General features: G+C 48.5%; 1 protein-coding gene across 1 annotated transcript in view; it reads right to left on the bottom strand.

Moving 5' to 3' along the window:
• The window catches only part of ATP13A3 (ATPase 13A3), a 110,571-nt gene extending 94,558 nt beyond the window's left edge, over nucleotides 1-16,013 (bottom strand). The window contains exon 1 of the mRNA XM_045030653.1: nucleotides 15,904-16,013. The gene's annotated coding sequence lies outside the window, so the exon portion shown is untranslated. The remainder of the gene's footprint in view (nucleotides 1-15,903) is intronic.
• Nucleotides 16,014-17,119: the final 1,106 nt, after the last annotated feature.

A 17,119-nucleotide genomic window follows, 5' to 3' on the forward strand; every position in this document is an offset into this window, starting at 1 on the left:
ACTAATCCAAATGTCTCAAATTATTTCTGTGTGCTAGGCTGCAGCCAATAGTCTTACTGAAGTCCCACAAAAGGCATTTCTAGACCATACTAAAGGTTCAATCTGCTATCCCAAACTATGTGCCAAAAGACTGTAGGGAATCTGTCAGCTCCAAAGGAACACTCTCAACTTAATTTATACCTGAGCTGGTACATGTCAGACTCATCATCCATTAGAATCATAGAATATTAGGATTGGAAGGGACCTCAGGAGGTCATCTAGTCCAACCCCCAGATTTTTACCCCAGTTCCCCAAATGGCCCCCTCAAGGATTGAACTCACAATCCTGGGTTTAGCAGGCCAATGCTCAAACTACCAAGCTATCTCTCCCCTCCCTGCAAACAAATGTCACATTAGACATATGAAGTTATGCTTAAATCTCATTCTTTAAATATGGCACCTGGAGTGCTGATAAAATAAAAAAATATATAATTAGAATCATTACTTAGTAGAATTCAGCAGTAAGCGAACAGCACTTATGAATTCATATGATTTAGCTTTTTTATATCAATGAAAGGCTTCAAAGCAGCTGTCACTAGCAGCTATCTGGCCTTATTGATAATTTAAGAGCCCTTGGCTTTGCCTTATGAAGTTTAATTTCCCAAAGCCGTCAATTAGATCTTGGTAATATCCTCATTGGTGGATTATTGCTCTAGAATACTGTGTAAGCTTTAATAACGTGAATAATTACAGCCATTTATTGTGCAGTCTGTTTTATATCTGTGTATTGTGTTCCGGCCACATGCATCCCTGCAACTATATTAGTCCACACTAACTCAAAACACAACCATCTTAATCCACTTTAAAGTGGATTATAGAACATGTATTAACTGGCCAGTTAATACACTTTCAACTTCTGCATCATGTGGACACAGCTCAACTGAGTGTGCACTAACTAAAATGAATTAAGAAGCAGCCTTGGCCAGGAGGGAAGGGTGGAAGATATAGTCTCCTGATTCTAAAACTTGTGCAAGTGGTCCAAGAGCAGAAGAAATACAAGCAGTATAGTTCAACTGTCTGTGTGTGGTCTCATTTCTCTCATGTGATTGGTTTATGCTGTGGACACAGAGGATTTTGGATACTGCACAATTCTCTCTACTCATCTCCAGACAAGGACTAACATTAGTGCCCTCTTTTGCCTCTCTCATCTGCTACTGGCACAGGTGATGGCTTCTGTTGGCTCTGGAAGGGATTTTTGGGTCTCAGGTCTCACAAGAGTGGGGTCTCAATGACTCTGTGGGTTGGAATGGTTAGTTAATGAAATTCCATAAGGTATATTTACCTGCATTTCTTGTTTAAGTTTTATAAATAAAGTTAATTTTAGTTTTAGTTATCCAGCAGAGAGAAAGTATATGATTAGCTGCACGTCCTGAGCAATGAATTTTGTTACTCACCTTCTCGTAACTGTTGTTTTTCAAGATGTGTTGTTCACGTCCATTCCAATCAGGTGTGCGCGCACCATGCGCACGACAGACGGAAGATTTTTGCCTAGCAGTATCCATAGGGTCAGCCTGGGCACCCCCTGCAGTCACGCCTTTCATTGTGCCCAATTAGGGGCTTGCCACCCCTACCCCCGCTTCAGTTCCTTCTTGCCAGCTACTCCAACAGAGGGGTAGGAGGGAGGGTATTGGAAAGGACATGAACAACACATCTCGAAGAAAAACAGTTACGAGAAGGTGAGTAACCATTTTTTCTTCTTTGAGTGGTTGTTCATGTCAAATCCAATCAGGTGACTCACAAGCCCAAGTTCAGGAGGCAGGGTCAGAGCTGTCCACTGATTGGAGCACTGCTTTACCACATCGTCTCTGGCCTGCTGGGTGATCGCACAGTGCGCAGTGAAAGCGTGTATGGAGGACCACATCGCTGCCCTGCCTATTTCCTGGGTCGGAACCTGAGCCAGGAACGCCGCTAAAGAGGCCTGCAACCTGGTGGAGTGCGCAGTGATTGGAGGGGGCAGGCACCCCTGCCAGGTTGTAGCACTCTTGGACGCAGGACGTGATCCATGACTAAATTTGTTGAGAAGAGACAGGAAGACCCTTCATTCTGTCTGCCACAGCCACTAATCATTGAATGGACTTTCAGAACGGCTTTGTTCTCTTGATGTAAAAGGCTAGTGCTCTGCGGACATCCAATGAGTGAAGCCTCTGCTACCTGCCGCTCGAGTGCGGCTTAGGACAGAATACTGGGAGGAAGATGTCCTGGTTGGTGTGAAACTGGGAGACAACCTTTGGGAGGAAAGCTGGATATGGCCTGAGCTGAACCTTGCCCTTGTAGAACATGGTGTAAGGGGGCTCTGATGTTAGGGCCTTGAGTTCAGACACCCCCCTGGCTGAGGTTATTGCCACCAAAAATGCCACCTTGTACGAGAGGTAGAGCAGGGAGCACCTCGCTAGCAATTCAAAAGGCAGCCCCGTCAGCCTAAAAAGGACTAGGCTGGGGTCCCAGGCTGGGACCGGTTGTCAGATGAGTGGATATAACCGGTCGAGACCTTTGAGGAAACGGCTGACCATAGGGTTGGCGAAGACTGACTGGCCCGCTACGTCTGGATGGAATGCAGAGATGGTGGCCAAGTGAACCCTTACTGATGACATGGACAGACCCTGCTACTTGAGATGGACACGGTAGTCCAGTATGAGTGGCATAGAGATGAGCGTCAGGGACGAATGATGCTGCGCTGACCAGACTGAAAATCTCTTCCACTTGGCAAGGTTAAGCAGCTCTGGTGGAGGGTTTCCTACTGCCAAGAAGGACTCATCTAACCTGGTCCAAGCAGGAGAGCTCCATCGGGTTCAGCCATGGAGCTTCCATGCCATGAGGTGTAGGTTCGGGTGCCGGAGACGGCCATGATCCTGAGTTAATAGGTCCGGGAACAGTGGCAAAGTAACTGGAACATCCACAGACATTTGTAGGAGCAATGTGTTGGCGGGACCAGGTTGGAGCTATCAATATCACCAAAGCTCGTTCCCTCTGAATCTTGAAAAGTACTTTGTGAATGAGTGGAATGGGCGGAAAGGCAGAAAGGAGACGACCTCCCTATAGGAGGAGGAACGCATCTGCGATGGAGCCTAGGCTGTGATTCAGGAAGGAGCAAAACTGTTGGCACTTCCTGTCACATCATGTGGCGAACAAATGCATCTGGGGAAATCCCCACCAACGGAAGATTGAGTCTGCGACATCCGGGCATAGAAACCATTCGTGGCTGTGGAATGACCTGCTGAGATAGTCCGCCAACTCGTTCTGTACCCCAGAAAGGTATGATGCTTGCAGGTATATCGAGTGCTCTACACAGAAGTCCCACAGCATGAGAGCTTCCTGGCACAGGGGAGAGGAGCATGCACCCCCATTTGTTGATATAAAACATCACGTGGTGTTGTCTGTCATTATGGATATACGTCTCCCTGTTGAGTGGGCTCAGAAAGTCTGGCATGCCAAGCACACCGCTCTCAGCTCTCTGACATTAATGTGAAGAGCGAGATCCGCCTGAGACCAGAGGCCTTGAGTCCTGAGGTCCCCCATATGTGCTCCCCAGCCCAAGGCTGACACATCTGTCACTAGTGAGAGAGACGGCTGTCGGCTGGTGAAGAAGACCGCCCCGCCCCCACACACAAACCAGCTGTGGGTCGAGCACCACAGAAGAGTGTCGAGGGCAGGACGAGGCAGGGTTACAATCCTGTCCAAGCTGTCCCAGACTGGCCGATACACCGACACTAGCCACAACTGAAGGAGTCGAAGTCTGAGTCTGGCATGCTGCACCATGAAGGTACAGGCAGCCATGTGTCTTGGAAGATTCAGGCAATTCCTTGTGGTGGTGGTGGGGAACTGCCCGAGACCTCAAATGATGTCGCCGAGGGCCCAAAACCTTGCTTCCAGGAGGTATGCCCTGGCTTGTGTTGAGTCCTGCACTGCCCCTATAAACTCTCTCCTCTGAACCGGGGACAGCACTGATGTTGCCTCATTCAGAAGAAGGCCCAGTTCATCAAACGTTGCTCTTATGAAGTCAAATTGTGCCTCCACTTGAGACCTGGAGTGGCCCTTGATGAGCCAGTCATCAAGATATGGGAACACCTATACCTGCTGCCTGCGCAGAAACATGGCCGTGACTGCCAGGCACTTGGTAAACACTTGAGGTGCTGCTGACAGGCCGAACAGGAGGACCGTGAACTGGCAGTGCTTGTTGTTCACCACAAACCTGAGGTATTTCCTGTGGGGCGGAGTTATCGCTATATGAAAGTACGCGTCCTTCAAATCAAGTCGAGGGCGGCGAACCAGTCCCCTGGATCCAGCGAGGGGATGATGGAGGCTAGAGAGACCATGCGGAACTTGAGTTTCTATATGAACTTTTTGAGTTCGTGTAGGTCTAGAATGGGCCTCAACCCACCCTTGGCTTTCGGTATTAGGAAATACCGGGAATAGAAACCATTTCCCCCGAGGAACCTCTTCCACCGCTCCCAGCGAGAGGAGCGAGTGCACCTCCTGTATAAGGAGTTGCTCATGAGAAGGGTCCCTGAAGGAGGATGTGGAGGGGCGGGAGGGCATAGAATTGGAGCAAATATCCCCTTTCTACCGTGCGTAGTACCCAGCGGTCCGATGTAATGCAGGCCCTCGCAGGGTAGAAAAGGGATAGTCATGACGAGAAGGTACGGCGGGGTGGATCCAGTTCCTGAGCTGGTGCGCTGTCCTCGTGCGTGCCTTCAAAAGACCTGTTTCTGGCCCCAAGGAGGCTTGGTCTGGCCAGAGCTCTGGGCTGAGGACAGATGCAGCCTCTTCCTGCAGCCCCTATTCCTCCTCCGGGAATCGTCCTGTAGTTTTTGCTGGTAAAATGGCAGAGAAGGCTGCAGCCTGAAATGCCTGTGCTGCGTAGCGGGGGGGTGTATGCCCAGGGACATGAGGGTGGCTCTCGAGTCTTTTAAACTGTGCAGTCTCCTGTCTGCCTTTTCAGAGAATAGGGCCTGACCTTCAAAGGGTAGGTCTTGAATGGTCTGTTGGATTTCATGAGGGAGTCCAGAGACCTGGAGCCAAGAGGACCTTCTCATGGGCAACCCCATAGCCATGGTTGGGCAGGCGCATTGGCACTGTGAAGAGCCGCCTTCTAGGGCCTCCTTGCAATGAGTTTGCCTTCCTCCAACAAGGCATTAGATTCTGAACGGGAGTCTGGTGGTAACAGCGTGGCAAACTTGGCCATCGCTCTGCAGTTGGTAAAGGAGTACCTACTAATGATGGCCTGCTGGTCTGAAATGCAGAGCTGCAAATCACCGGTGGAATAGACTTTTCTTCCGAACAAGTCCACCTTTTTCACCTCCCAATTTTTAGGGGAGGATCCCTGAAACCCCTGACATTCACTTTGGTTTGCAGCATCCACCACCGAAGAGTCAGGTGGAGGGTGAGTATAGAGATGCTCGTATCCCTTTGAGGGGACGAAATAGCGCCTCTCGTTCCTCTTCGCTGTAGGGCAGATGTGGGCAAACTATGGCCACGGGCCACATCCAGCCCGCAGGACCGTCCTGCCCGGCCCCTGACCTCCCAGCAGGGGAGCCTAGTCCCCGGCCCCTCCCGCGCTATCCTCCCTCCACCGCAGCCATGCCGCCGTGCGGGCCGTGCTGTGGTCCGCTGCTCCCGCTGGGCAGCGTGGGGAGTGCAGCTGGCTCTGGCCAGCTGTCGCAGCTGCAAGCTCCTGCTGCTGGTAAGGGGGCAGGGAGTGGGGGAGGGGGTAAGGGAGCGGGGATCCTGGGGGGCAGTCAGGGAGGAGGGGGTGGTTGGATGGGGCAGAGGTTCTGGGGGGGCGGTCAGGGGATGGGGAACAGGGAGGTTGGGAGTGGGAGTCCCCGGGGGCCTGTCAGGGGATGGGGATGGGGGTTGGGAGGGCAATCAGGGGACAGGGAGCGGGGGGGTTGGATAAGGGGGTGGGATCCGGGGGGGCCATTAAAGGCAGGGGGTCCCGGGAGGGGGTGCTCAGGGGACGAGACCCAGAAGGCGGTTGGATAGGGGGTGGGAGTGTGGATAGGGGTCGGGACAGTCAGGGGACAAGAAGCAGGGGGGGTTGGATGGGTTGGGGGTTCAGAGGGGGGCAGTCAGGGGGTGGGAAGTGGGAGGGGGCGGATGGGATGGGGCCAGGCTGTTTGGGGAGGCACAGCCTTCCCTACCCGGCCCTCCATACAGTTGCACAACCCCAATGTGGCCCTCAGGCCAAAAAGTTTGCCCACCCCTGCTGTGGGGAGCAAAGAGGCCGGAGTCTGTGGTCTCGTTTATAGTTTTGATGAGTGGCAGCACAATATGCGAGGGCCCAGAGGGGGTGAGGATGTCCACCATGGGATCAGCATCCTCTACCAGCTCCTCTGCCTGGATCCCCAGGTTCTGGGCCACGCTGTGCAACAACGGTTGCAGGACCCTGCTATCCTCCAAGTGCCCACAACGGCCTCATCTGGGGAGGACGAAGACGAGAGCAGCAGCACGTGGCCTTGGTCACTGCCCTCGGCGACAAGAGGGTCATGTTGTTCACTGGGCTGCTTATTGCCGGCGCCAAGTACAGAGCGGCAGGCAGATGTACTGGCGTCGTCTCCGGTGCCAGCTGCTGCGAGGGGGCGAAGGATGCTGACACAACCAACACTGACCTGGATCTCAACGCCTGGCTCTGAACCTGGGCTAGATGCTAGGCCCAGCAAGTCCAAAAGGGCCACTGAGCTGGTGGTTGCCAGTGAGTTGGCCACGGCGTCAGAGGAGGCTGGCGGTGTTGCCGAGACCTAGACCTCCTGCTGCTGGACAATAGGACTCTGCTTCAGACTCCGAGGTCTCCAAAAAAGAAGACCACAGAGGAGCAGTACGGGTGGTGCCGATGAGCGGTCCCGGGCCTCTGGGGATTGGTGTGGTCCCCCCAATGTGGTTGGCCGGCACCGAGGACTGGCACAGAGGAGACGGGGAGCAGTGTGACATCATCGCCGCTTGCCCTTAGATGGAATAGGTGGCCAGGTTATCACTGGTGCCTCGTCCCTCCTAGGAGAAGGCAGTGCCGTCAGGCGAATAAGGACCTGCACCACCCCAAAAGTCTCTGGAATGGAGGGAAGTTGAATGTCCCAGCCAGGACAGTCAAGAGGACGGTGTGGGCCGGACTCCACTGGACCCCTTGCGGGGCAGGAGTCGACAAGCCCCTGGAAATTCAGTAAGGAAAGTTTTAGAACATTTCCCCTGGGTTTTCTTTAAATCTGATAAGGCACAAGTTGTTGAATTCAGCGCTTCTAGAGGTAAGAGCTTATGTCTACTTCCTAAAACTAACTTTAGCCAAGCAAAAGTGTAAAATCTAACTCCTTTTTCTATTTGACAAAGAGGCAGCATCATGAGGATCTGAAGTCCTCCAGAAAAGGAAGGATGGTCCAGTGGTTAGGTCGCTAGCCTGGAACTTGCATTGTCCCATTTCAACTCCTGGCTTTACCATGGACTTCCTATGTGTCCTTGGGCAAATAACTTAAGTCCAGATATTTGAAGGTATTTAAGTGCCTAAATACATTGGCCTTAGTATATTTGTGCCTCGGTTCCCCATCTATAAAATGGGAATAATAGCATTTTTCTAGTCCATAGAGATGTTGGGTGGATAAATACATTAAAAGATTCTGAGGCACTCAGATACTACAATACGGAGCCATACAAGAACCTCAGAAAGTCAAAGGCCTAGCAACATCACTGCACAAAAGACAGGTATAATAAATTACTATTCCACTTGAAAAAATCTGTAACTCACCTTCCAGACTAATGTTCTAAAACAATTCATTTATTCATTGTTGAAATAGGCATTGGAAAAGCCAAAAAGCCAAAAATATTTAGTAATCAGTGAAATAGAAGAGACCAGAAATGGATGAGAAATGTGAGAGTTACAAACATTTAGTACGGAAGTAGAGTGGAAGAAAGAGTGTAAATGGAAAGTGGCATTTCCCATAAACAAACAATTTCCAGAACAGCAGAAGCTAGAACACGGATGACTGGATAGGAAAATGAACAATTCAACACCTTTGGCTGTTTCAACACTGGTTCATACTTCAAACACTATAATTTCTACTACTTCTAGTGCCAGATGGGAGTGAAGACTTCTTGAAGTTGGTACAACAGGTGTATTCGACAACCATTTATTAAATTGGACCATTATCTCAGAGCTTAAGCAGGGTCAGCCCAGCTCAGTACTGAGAGAGAAGACCTGCAAGGAAAATCAGTTTCTACAACAAATTGTGTTGATGACTTGACTTGATCTTTGGCCAGGAACTCTCTTTTGTTCTGTTTGTACAGTTATGATAATACAAATAATAAGAACAATGCATGATTCTTCTCTGAACCAGTACTGAACTGGTGCCCAAGCCAGGTGACTGGGGGAACTATCTTCTTAGAGGTGCTTTCTATAAGAAGAAAAAGTAAGGTCCAGATCCTGTGGAATTTTTCACAAGATTAGAAATGCTAACCCAAATATGCTAACCAAATTCCTATTTTGGTAATTACATTCTGCCTTCCTAAAATTTCCCCTGCAATTGCTACTGAATATTAAAAAACCAAGGCAAAATGTATTCCAAACTTCACTGTTTAAACATATTAGCATCAGGTCAGATCTGAAAAATAACCTGAACCTCTGGGGCTCCCGTGAGTCATCTCTGTTCACCTCCTCCTGCCTGGGGGGCCAGCACAGGGGCAGCTGTGTGCCCCACTCCTGCCAACTACCACCCACGTTGGTGCGCGTTTTGTGTGCTGCAGAGCGAGCATGCCAATGAGTCACTACAATTCTCACTCCACAGCACACACAGCTCAGCAAAGCAGCAGTATCTGGCAGAAGCGGGACACGCAGCCACTGCCATGACAACTCCAAGGGCAAGAGATGACCAGAGATGGATCACAGGCACAGGGAGCAGGAAGCAGGAAGCCCCCACCAATCCAAGCCCCAAGGATGAGGTGGCAGTAGCGCTGACAAAGGTTTGGGTCCTATGGGTTCTGAAAATACTAGGCACTCTTGGGTCAGCTTCTGGGTTGGGCTATAAAATTAGGCCTGAGCAGATCACTAAACCAGACTGCTTTTGTCACTTCTCGCTCCACCATTCCTATGTTTGTGCATTCTCTAGCTAGACGTTTAGTTCTTTGAGGCAAGAGTCTGTGCCTTCTTACCTATTGTTAAAGCACCTCACATATAGTTGGCAGTATACAAGTAACAGGACGCAGCATGGGCCAGGAGACACAGCACTGGACTGACAGAAGGCCTTGGTTTTTCTCTCAGCTCTACCACTTGCTATGCGACCCTGGGCAAGTCATTTAACCTCTCTGTGCCTCAGCTTCCCCATCTAACACAGGTTTAACAATGCTTAACCACTTTTGTGAAGTGCTCAGTATTGTTATTAGTACAGCATTTTTCACTTGCCGCCCTAAACTGCTGGGTAGCATTGACACGTGCTATTAAATAGACACAGAGTTCCTCCCACAGGTGACTACACTGAGGACTTGTCTAAAACACTACAATAGCACAGCTGCACCGCTGCAGTGCTTCAGTGTAGCCGCTACCTGTGCCAACAGGAGAGATTCTCCATCAGCGTAAGTAATCCACCTCGAGAGGCAGTAGCTAGGCCAACGAAAGAGTTATTCTGTCAACCTAGCGCCATCTACACAGGGACTTCGGTCGGCTTAACGTCACCGCTCTGGGGTGTGCATTTTTCACACCCCTGACCATCATAGTTAAACCAACCTAATTTTCTAGTGTAGACCAGGCGTGACACTGTACAAAATGCTGGACATCTATCATACACAAGCAAGCCACCTTAACAATCAAAAGGAATCGGAGGGGAAAGGGAGAGATGATCCTAGCTGATTACAGAATTACCAGCAGAAAACGAGAAGTTAAACCAGATATCGTTAAGTTCACAAGTGAAATCCCTCTCTTTGGCTCCTGAAGGATATGTCTACACTAGACTTTAAAAAAAAAAAAAAAAAAGCCTCTCAAGTGGACTGATTGCCAATTAACTCACAGCAGTAAACACACGGTGAAAGCTACCCTCAAAAGTGCCCAAACATTTATTCCTTTCTACAGAAGTTTGTGCATTATGTTAGGGCTCAGCCTAGGTAAAAAAGTCAAGTGCACATAAACCCAAAGTGAAGAAAAGAGTAAAGATCCACAGATTGAGAACAGCAGAAGCATAAGTAATTGCAACTTACAGTATCTAACTCGTCAAGAAGTTAAAAAAAAAAAGAGTAAAACAGATGTGGCCATCTGTTTTTCACAAGTTAAAAAGTAATCTCATCATCTACCCTAGGAGGACAATGTTTTACAAAAGTCAACTTTATTCTAAAAGGTAATTGAAGAAAAGCAGCAATGCTTTCAAATGTAGTTGCTCACAAAAAAGCATGGCTAACCTGTCTGAAAATTCAGTGCGGACTAGATTCAGCTTCTGAGTCCCCTGCAATAAAAAGGGGGGGATTAAAACAATAGTTGAAATTTAGTTTCAGTTGCACTGGCAAACCAAGAAAGTTGAGACTAAACACTACACCACTCTGACAATACAAAGTGATAAATGTTTTCACAGCTGTTTTTTCTAGAACTACGCAACAACTGAACCAGACTTCTCAGCATTCAAAATATAATATTTTGAATATAATATAATAAACCACAAGGAAAAACAATTAAAACATTAGACTTGAATAACTATGATCAGATGGTCTGAAGCTATAATCACTAAGCATGGAACTTATTATTAGGAGTAGCAATGTTGTTAAAAACCCAAGCACAGTGGATTTTTTCAGGGGATGTTATTGCTTTTTTCATTTTTGGTACTTCTGTGACATTCTGACATAATTACATGACCATATATTGGAAATCTTTTTATTTTAAATTGAAACAAAAATTAGAACCTATTAATAAAAACTAACTAGTCTAAGAACTTAAAAGGGAAGTGATAACAACATCAAGGTTTGCTTATCAGGAAACCAAAGATTTAGAACTGTCCAGATAGAAGCCTAGAGGGGAAGAGGAAATGGATGGAGTGATTACCAATGACAAAGGCATACCTAGTGGGTTAACTAACTATCACTGAATGTTCATGTGGAGAGTGGGGGACGCAGTAGGTAAAGCTGTAACTTGTGAGGGGCCTTGGCTTTCTAGAATTCGGGAACTTCTGGAAGTTGGACACGGTATCTGATAATATGGTTCTGTGCAAAGCTACCTAGCTCATCTTATTTTTCAGTTTTGACAATGCTGAATTCACTTGGTGGTTGTGTCTGACTATAAAGGTAGTAAATGTGAAAGTTGATCAATCATGCAAATTTGTGATTGGTGATTACCAAACATCAGTACAGAGAAGGAAGGGAAAGAAGCAAATTAGTGGATTGAAGGAGTTAAATTAGAAGACTCTTTTGTCTCAGTTGCTAAAGATACTATCCAAGAATTCAGAGTAAGATCTGCCATTTGTTCTGAAAAATAAAATGGAAAAGATAAGAGAACTATTCAGATACAAACATCCTAAGCTTCTGATGTATGGGCGTTTAGCATAGTTTAATGCAGAATGCAGTGGCATGCCTGCCCAGTGGCCATCCACAGAGAGAGCACGCTGAGCACTCCGTGAGTACACTAGCTTCCAATTAGTTTTCTGATGGAGTTTAGATTGTTAATTTAGACCCATAAAGCCCTAAATGGTTTGGAACCTAGCTAATGAAGTGTCTCTCTCTGCCTTGTGATATACCGCAACAACTCCAAATAGCAGAGGTTGGTGGCTGGGTCCTTGAAGGGTTCTCAATGCTTGAACATGATCTCCTTCGTGGTCTGATAAAACGGTGATTTATTGACCTTCGGAAGATGCTGCAGGGCTCACGTCAAGCTCATTCCCAGGCCTTTGCTAAGGAGATGGGTTGAGGGATAGAGCGTGGATGTTTGAGAGAGGTTATTTTGCTGCGTTGTTGCTAACGGGGTTTAGTCTGTTGAGTTTAAAGTGGTTATAGTTTGGAATTATCATCCATGATTATATACTTCAGTTACATAAATACTAGGAGCCAGTTGGGATAGATGCTTTTAAATAAATTTGAAAACATACAAGAAAACAATGAAAGGTCTAAATACAACTGGAAAACTTGAACATCAGGTGAGTTTTTAAGTTCTTAAACTCAGCTGAACCATATCCTATCAAAACTGACACAGATATGAAGGTTCCTTACAGGGAATACATTTCTTGCAAAACTCATGGTTGCATAGGTATAAATTGCAGTTTTACTGAACAGTAAGAACGTACCTGATGTCATAAGGAAGTCACAGTATTGCCTCAGTTATACATAAAGGTGAAGTTTAATCAAGGAGCAAAATTCAAGGGATTTGTTAATGAGAATACTCGCTACCCTACAACAGAGTTAGCCAGACACTAATTCAGGTTATATCTGGGGTTAAGAGTGCAGTCACTTAATTAATATATGTAATTCAATTAATGATACTGGAGAAATTGAAAACATTTTACATTTATTAACACCTGTGTCAAGCTGCTGAAAGACCAAGGTGTTACTGAAGCCTGCATTCTTCAAATCCAGGTTTCTCAGGTAGCTATTTCGTACTTTTGATTGAATTTGATGATTCCTGAAAAGCACTTCACAGGAGCACTATCAGAGCAGTTTTCCTCAGGGTTTTGCTGCTGAATACCACCTCCAGTTCTGATTTTATTAGACCTCAGAAACCATGGACAAGCTTCTTCAGCAGTCCTTGGATGGGGAAAATTCAGGGGGTTGCAGGAAGTGGTGTTCTTCCCTCTGAATTAGTGTCTGTACCTGATGTTAGGAGTACTGGGTGATTGGAAGTGCCAGATTTGCAGTGAGTGCTTTTGGAATGAGATGTAAAAGCAAAGTCTTGACCCCTGTGGTCACTAAAACAGTGACAGTATGCAAGAGTATAAGCAACTAGAGCCCTGGCTAAATCTCACTTTAGCTAATTACATTCTGCCTACCTACAATTCCCAGGAAGTTTCAAATGGTCATAGTTTTCTTCACTGCCTGTCTTAAATTGTGGTGAGGTGTTACTGTGAACTGTTCTCAAAGACATGTTTCACCGCAGAAGTGGCAGCATTTCAGTGACAAGTGGAATGTATAGAATGCAGTAGTTATAAATTGGTTTGTGATCCTTCAGGATGAGAGAGGCTATGTAAGCATTTCAGGTTTTGTATACACACAAAAATTGTACTAAATTTGAATAAATCTGTTTAGAAACGTGTTTAATTAAATCAGTGTAGCCCTCAAGTGGACCCTCTTAAATTGATATAAGAACACTTTATATTAAAATAGCTTCAGTCACTCATGTAAAGCACACTTAGGCTATGTCTACACTACACAGCTTTTAGAGACATGGCTGTGTTGCTAAAAGTCATGCAATATAGGCTGCTATTTTGTCGACTCTCCTGCTGACAAAAAACTTCCACCCCCAATGAGCAGCATTTGCGTTGTCAGCAGGAGCGCCTAACTTGTCATGGCAAAACTTTTGTCTTTCGGGGGATGGTTAACACCTCTGAAAGACAAAAGTTTTGTTGCTCAATTGCCAATGTAGACATAAACAAGAATGCTCACACAAGGGAAATGCACCAAGTTAACTAAATCTTTTCTGTACAACTTTTATGTACAGAAAAGACCACATTTCAGGCTGGATAAAAATCTATTTTTTTTTAAACAATAAAAAAATCAGATCTTTTTAGTTAAATTGGATTTTTTTTATTTTGTCATTTAAATTATAAGGTTTTTAAAAAAAAACTGTTTAAAATGAAATCCAAATTTAATACAAAATGTGTTAAGGCCTAAACTTCTTATAATTTAGTTGTAAATGTGAAACATGTTTGGATAAGAGAAGTTTATGTATCCAAGACAGTTAAGGTTGTTTTGTTCAATAAAAATAAATTGTATATGCTATTTAATGTGTTTAATTAAATTCCAGTTAACATATTTTAATGGTTTTATAAACCAATGAGAATGCACCTTTCTTTAGAAAATAACTGAAGTCTAAATAGCAAAGTTGATTAAAACAGATTATTTAAATCAAGACTTTCCATTTAATGATTTAAATCATTCTAGAGATTAAGAGGCTAGGACTTTTCAGCCTGGAAAAGAGGAGACTAAGGGGGGGATATGACAGAGGTCTATAAAATCATGAGTGATTTGGAGAAAGTAAATAAGGAAAAGTTATTTACTTGTTCCCATAATATAAGAACTAGGGGGCACCAAATGAAATTAATGGGCAGCAGGTTTAAAACAAATAAAAAGAAGTTCTTCTTCACACAGCGCACAGTCAACAAGCAGAACTCCTTGCCTGAGGAGGTTGTGAAGGCTAGGACTATAACAGCTTTTAAAAGAACTGGATAAATTCATGGAGGTTAAGTCCATTAATGGCTATTAGCCAGGCTGGGTAAGGAATGGTGTCCCTAGCCTCTGTTCATCGGAGGGTGGAGATGGATGGCAGGAGAGAGATCACTTGATCATTGCCTGTTAGGTCCACCCCCTCTGGGGCACCTGGCACTGGCCACTGTCGGTAGACAGATACTGGGCTAGATGGACGTTTGGTCTGACCCAGTACAGCCATTCTTATGTACCCTACCTTATTCCACAGGTTCCATGAAAGCATTCCTATTGGCTGAAGGTAATTTTTACACCTAAGTAAAAGACAAATGTGCTTGGTATTTAACTAAAATTTAAATTCAGTTATATTCCAAAGGTAAGTAAATCTAACACAGTCTGTAGCTCAGCTCTTCTTGTTCCTTATCGCTTTGACTAGGACTTGTTATAGGCCAATTCTGTGAAATCCTCCCATTTGAGTGGAAAAACACAAGGAGACATGGAAATACATAGGGTTCCTCGGTCCTTCACCAGAACTGAAACCTGAAAGGCTCCTATGTCTGAGGCTGTGTCTACCTGCCACTTTCAGCGCTAAAACTTTGTCATTCAGAGGTGTGAAAAAAACACACCCCTGAGCTACAAAAGTTTTAGTGCTGAAAAGCGCCAACCTAGAGAGCGCGTTATCGCCGGGAGCCGCACCTGTTCCACCCCTTGTTCAGGGCAGTTATTTTTTATTGCCGGGAGAGTTCTCCCTCGCGACGCAGCACGACTCCATTGCGCACATCACCGCGCTGCCAGGGCCGGGCGGGAACGTGGGCAGTGCAGACATACCTGAAGTGCTGGATAGAATACTCTGAAAGGTACCTACAATCCAGAGTCAGGGAGGGGCAGGGCCAGTAGGGAACAAGAAAACTCAGGGAGGACAGTAGGAGAGGGGACCTCCTAAAGCAAATATAAGAATGAAAGAGAACAAAAAAGTGGGGGCAAAAACGTGCTGAGAATTTTTTTTCTTCAAAAATTGGACAATATGGATGGGCCCTTACAGGGGCAGGAATTCCGGCGCTCAGTCCCGGGGCGCTGGGGGGAGGCCGGTGTCAGGGCTGTGGCTGGGAGATCGGTCCCGGACCAAGGGCAGAGCTGCTCGGCTCGGCTCACCGTTCGCAGCGAGCCCGGCGCGGGGCCCGGAGCCGCACCGGCCGCGCTGGCCATGGCGACGGGCCAAGCCCAAGGCAGAGCCCCAGGGCCACGGCCAGGAGGCAGCACGCGCCGGCGGGAGCTGCCCTGGGACGGGGCCGGGCCCAGCCTGGGACCCCGCGGAGCGGTCGGGCCGCCCTCGCCCCGGGAGCCGGGTGACCAGCGGTCCCGATTTGGGGGGTTATTGCGGAGGCTCCTATCACCCCCCCTCGCACGTGCTGGGGGTCCCCAGCCACCCGCCCGCGGCGGCCTCCGGGGCGCGGAGTCGGGGCCCGGCCCGGCCGCAGCTCCGGGCACGTGGCAGGCCCGGCCCGGCCCGGCCCGGCGCGGGCTCTACCCGCCGCCCACGTGCTCCCCGGCCCCGCAGACTCACCCGGCGGCGCGGCGCCCCCTAGCTCAGCCCCATGGCGCCGGCGGCGTGAGCGGGGCCGGCTCCGCGCTTCTGTGCGGCGGGCGGGCGGGGAACCGCTTCCAACCGGCTCCGCGCGCCGGGGGGGGGCAGGATGTGACGTCACCCGTCAGGTGCCGGAACCCCCCCCCCGCGGGGCTCCGAGTGCCGGTCGGGGGGGTCACGGCACCGCGCGGCACCCGGCGGGGTGGGGGCGGGGTCGTTGAGGCCGCACGGGGGGGTCTGGGATTGGGGAGGGGCCGCACGGGGGGGGGGTCTGGGATTGGGGAGGGGCCGTCGGGGCCCCACGGGGGGGTTCGGGATTGGGGAGGGGCCGCATGGGGGGGGGTCTGGGATTGGGGAGGGGGCCATTGGGGCCGCACGGGGGGGGGGCTCTGGGATTGGGCCATTGGGGCCGCACGGGGGGGGGTCTGGGATTGGGGAGGGGCCACACGGGGGGGGGTCTGGGATTTGGGGAGGGGGCCATTGGGGCCGCACGGGAGATCTCGGGTTGCTGGAGGGGTCTGGTCAGGTGGTGCTGAGGCTGGGGTCAGCACTGGCGAGGGGTGTGGCAGTAACTGGTGGGGAGTCTGGGAGTGTTGGGGGGGCGTGGGGCATTCTGGGAAGATGAGGAGGCTGTGGAGCTTTGGGGGTTGCTGAGGGGGCGCTGGAGGTCTTGGGGATTGCATAAGGGGCTTTGGGCGCAGAGGGAGATGGGTATTTAGGAAAGTTGTTGAAGAGAGTGGGAGGGGTTGTTGCTCAGGAAGTGTGGCTGTAGGGTGCCGAGAGGCGGTTGTTCCTGGTGAGAGCAGCAAAAAAATCCTGTGGCACCTTATAGACTAACAGACGTTTTGGAGCATGAGCTTTTGTGGGTGAATACCCACTTCTTCGGATGCAAGTGGTGGAAATTTCCAGGGGCAGGTATAAATATGCAGGCAAGAAGCAAGCTAGAGATAACGAGGTTCCTGGTGGGAGAGGGACACTTATTGTTAGGGGAGGAGGAGTATTTTGGGCAGTGTTAGGGGACTCTGTGTATTCTTGCCATTCCCAGCGTGGGGTTATCCTAAGTCGGGGTGGGCAAACTTTTTGGCCTGAGGGCCCCATCTGAATGGGGAAATTGCATGCAGGGCCATGACTGTAGGGCTGAGGCAGAGGGGTGGGGTGCAGGAGGGAGTGTGGTGTGCAGGGAGGGGCTCATGAC

The sequence above is a fragment of the Mauremys mutica genome, chromosome 9 (genome assembly GCF_020497125.1).
Source record: "Mauremys mutica isolate MM-2020 ecotype Southern chromosome 9, ASM2049712v1, whole genome shotgun sequence".
Lineage (NCBI taxonomy): Eukaryota > Metazoa > Chordata > Testudines > Geoemydidae > Mauremys > Mauremys mutica.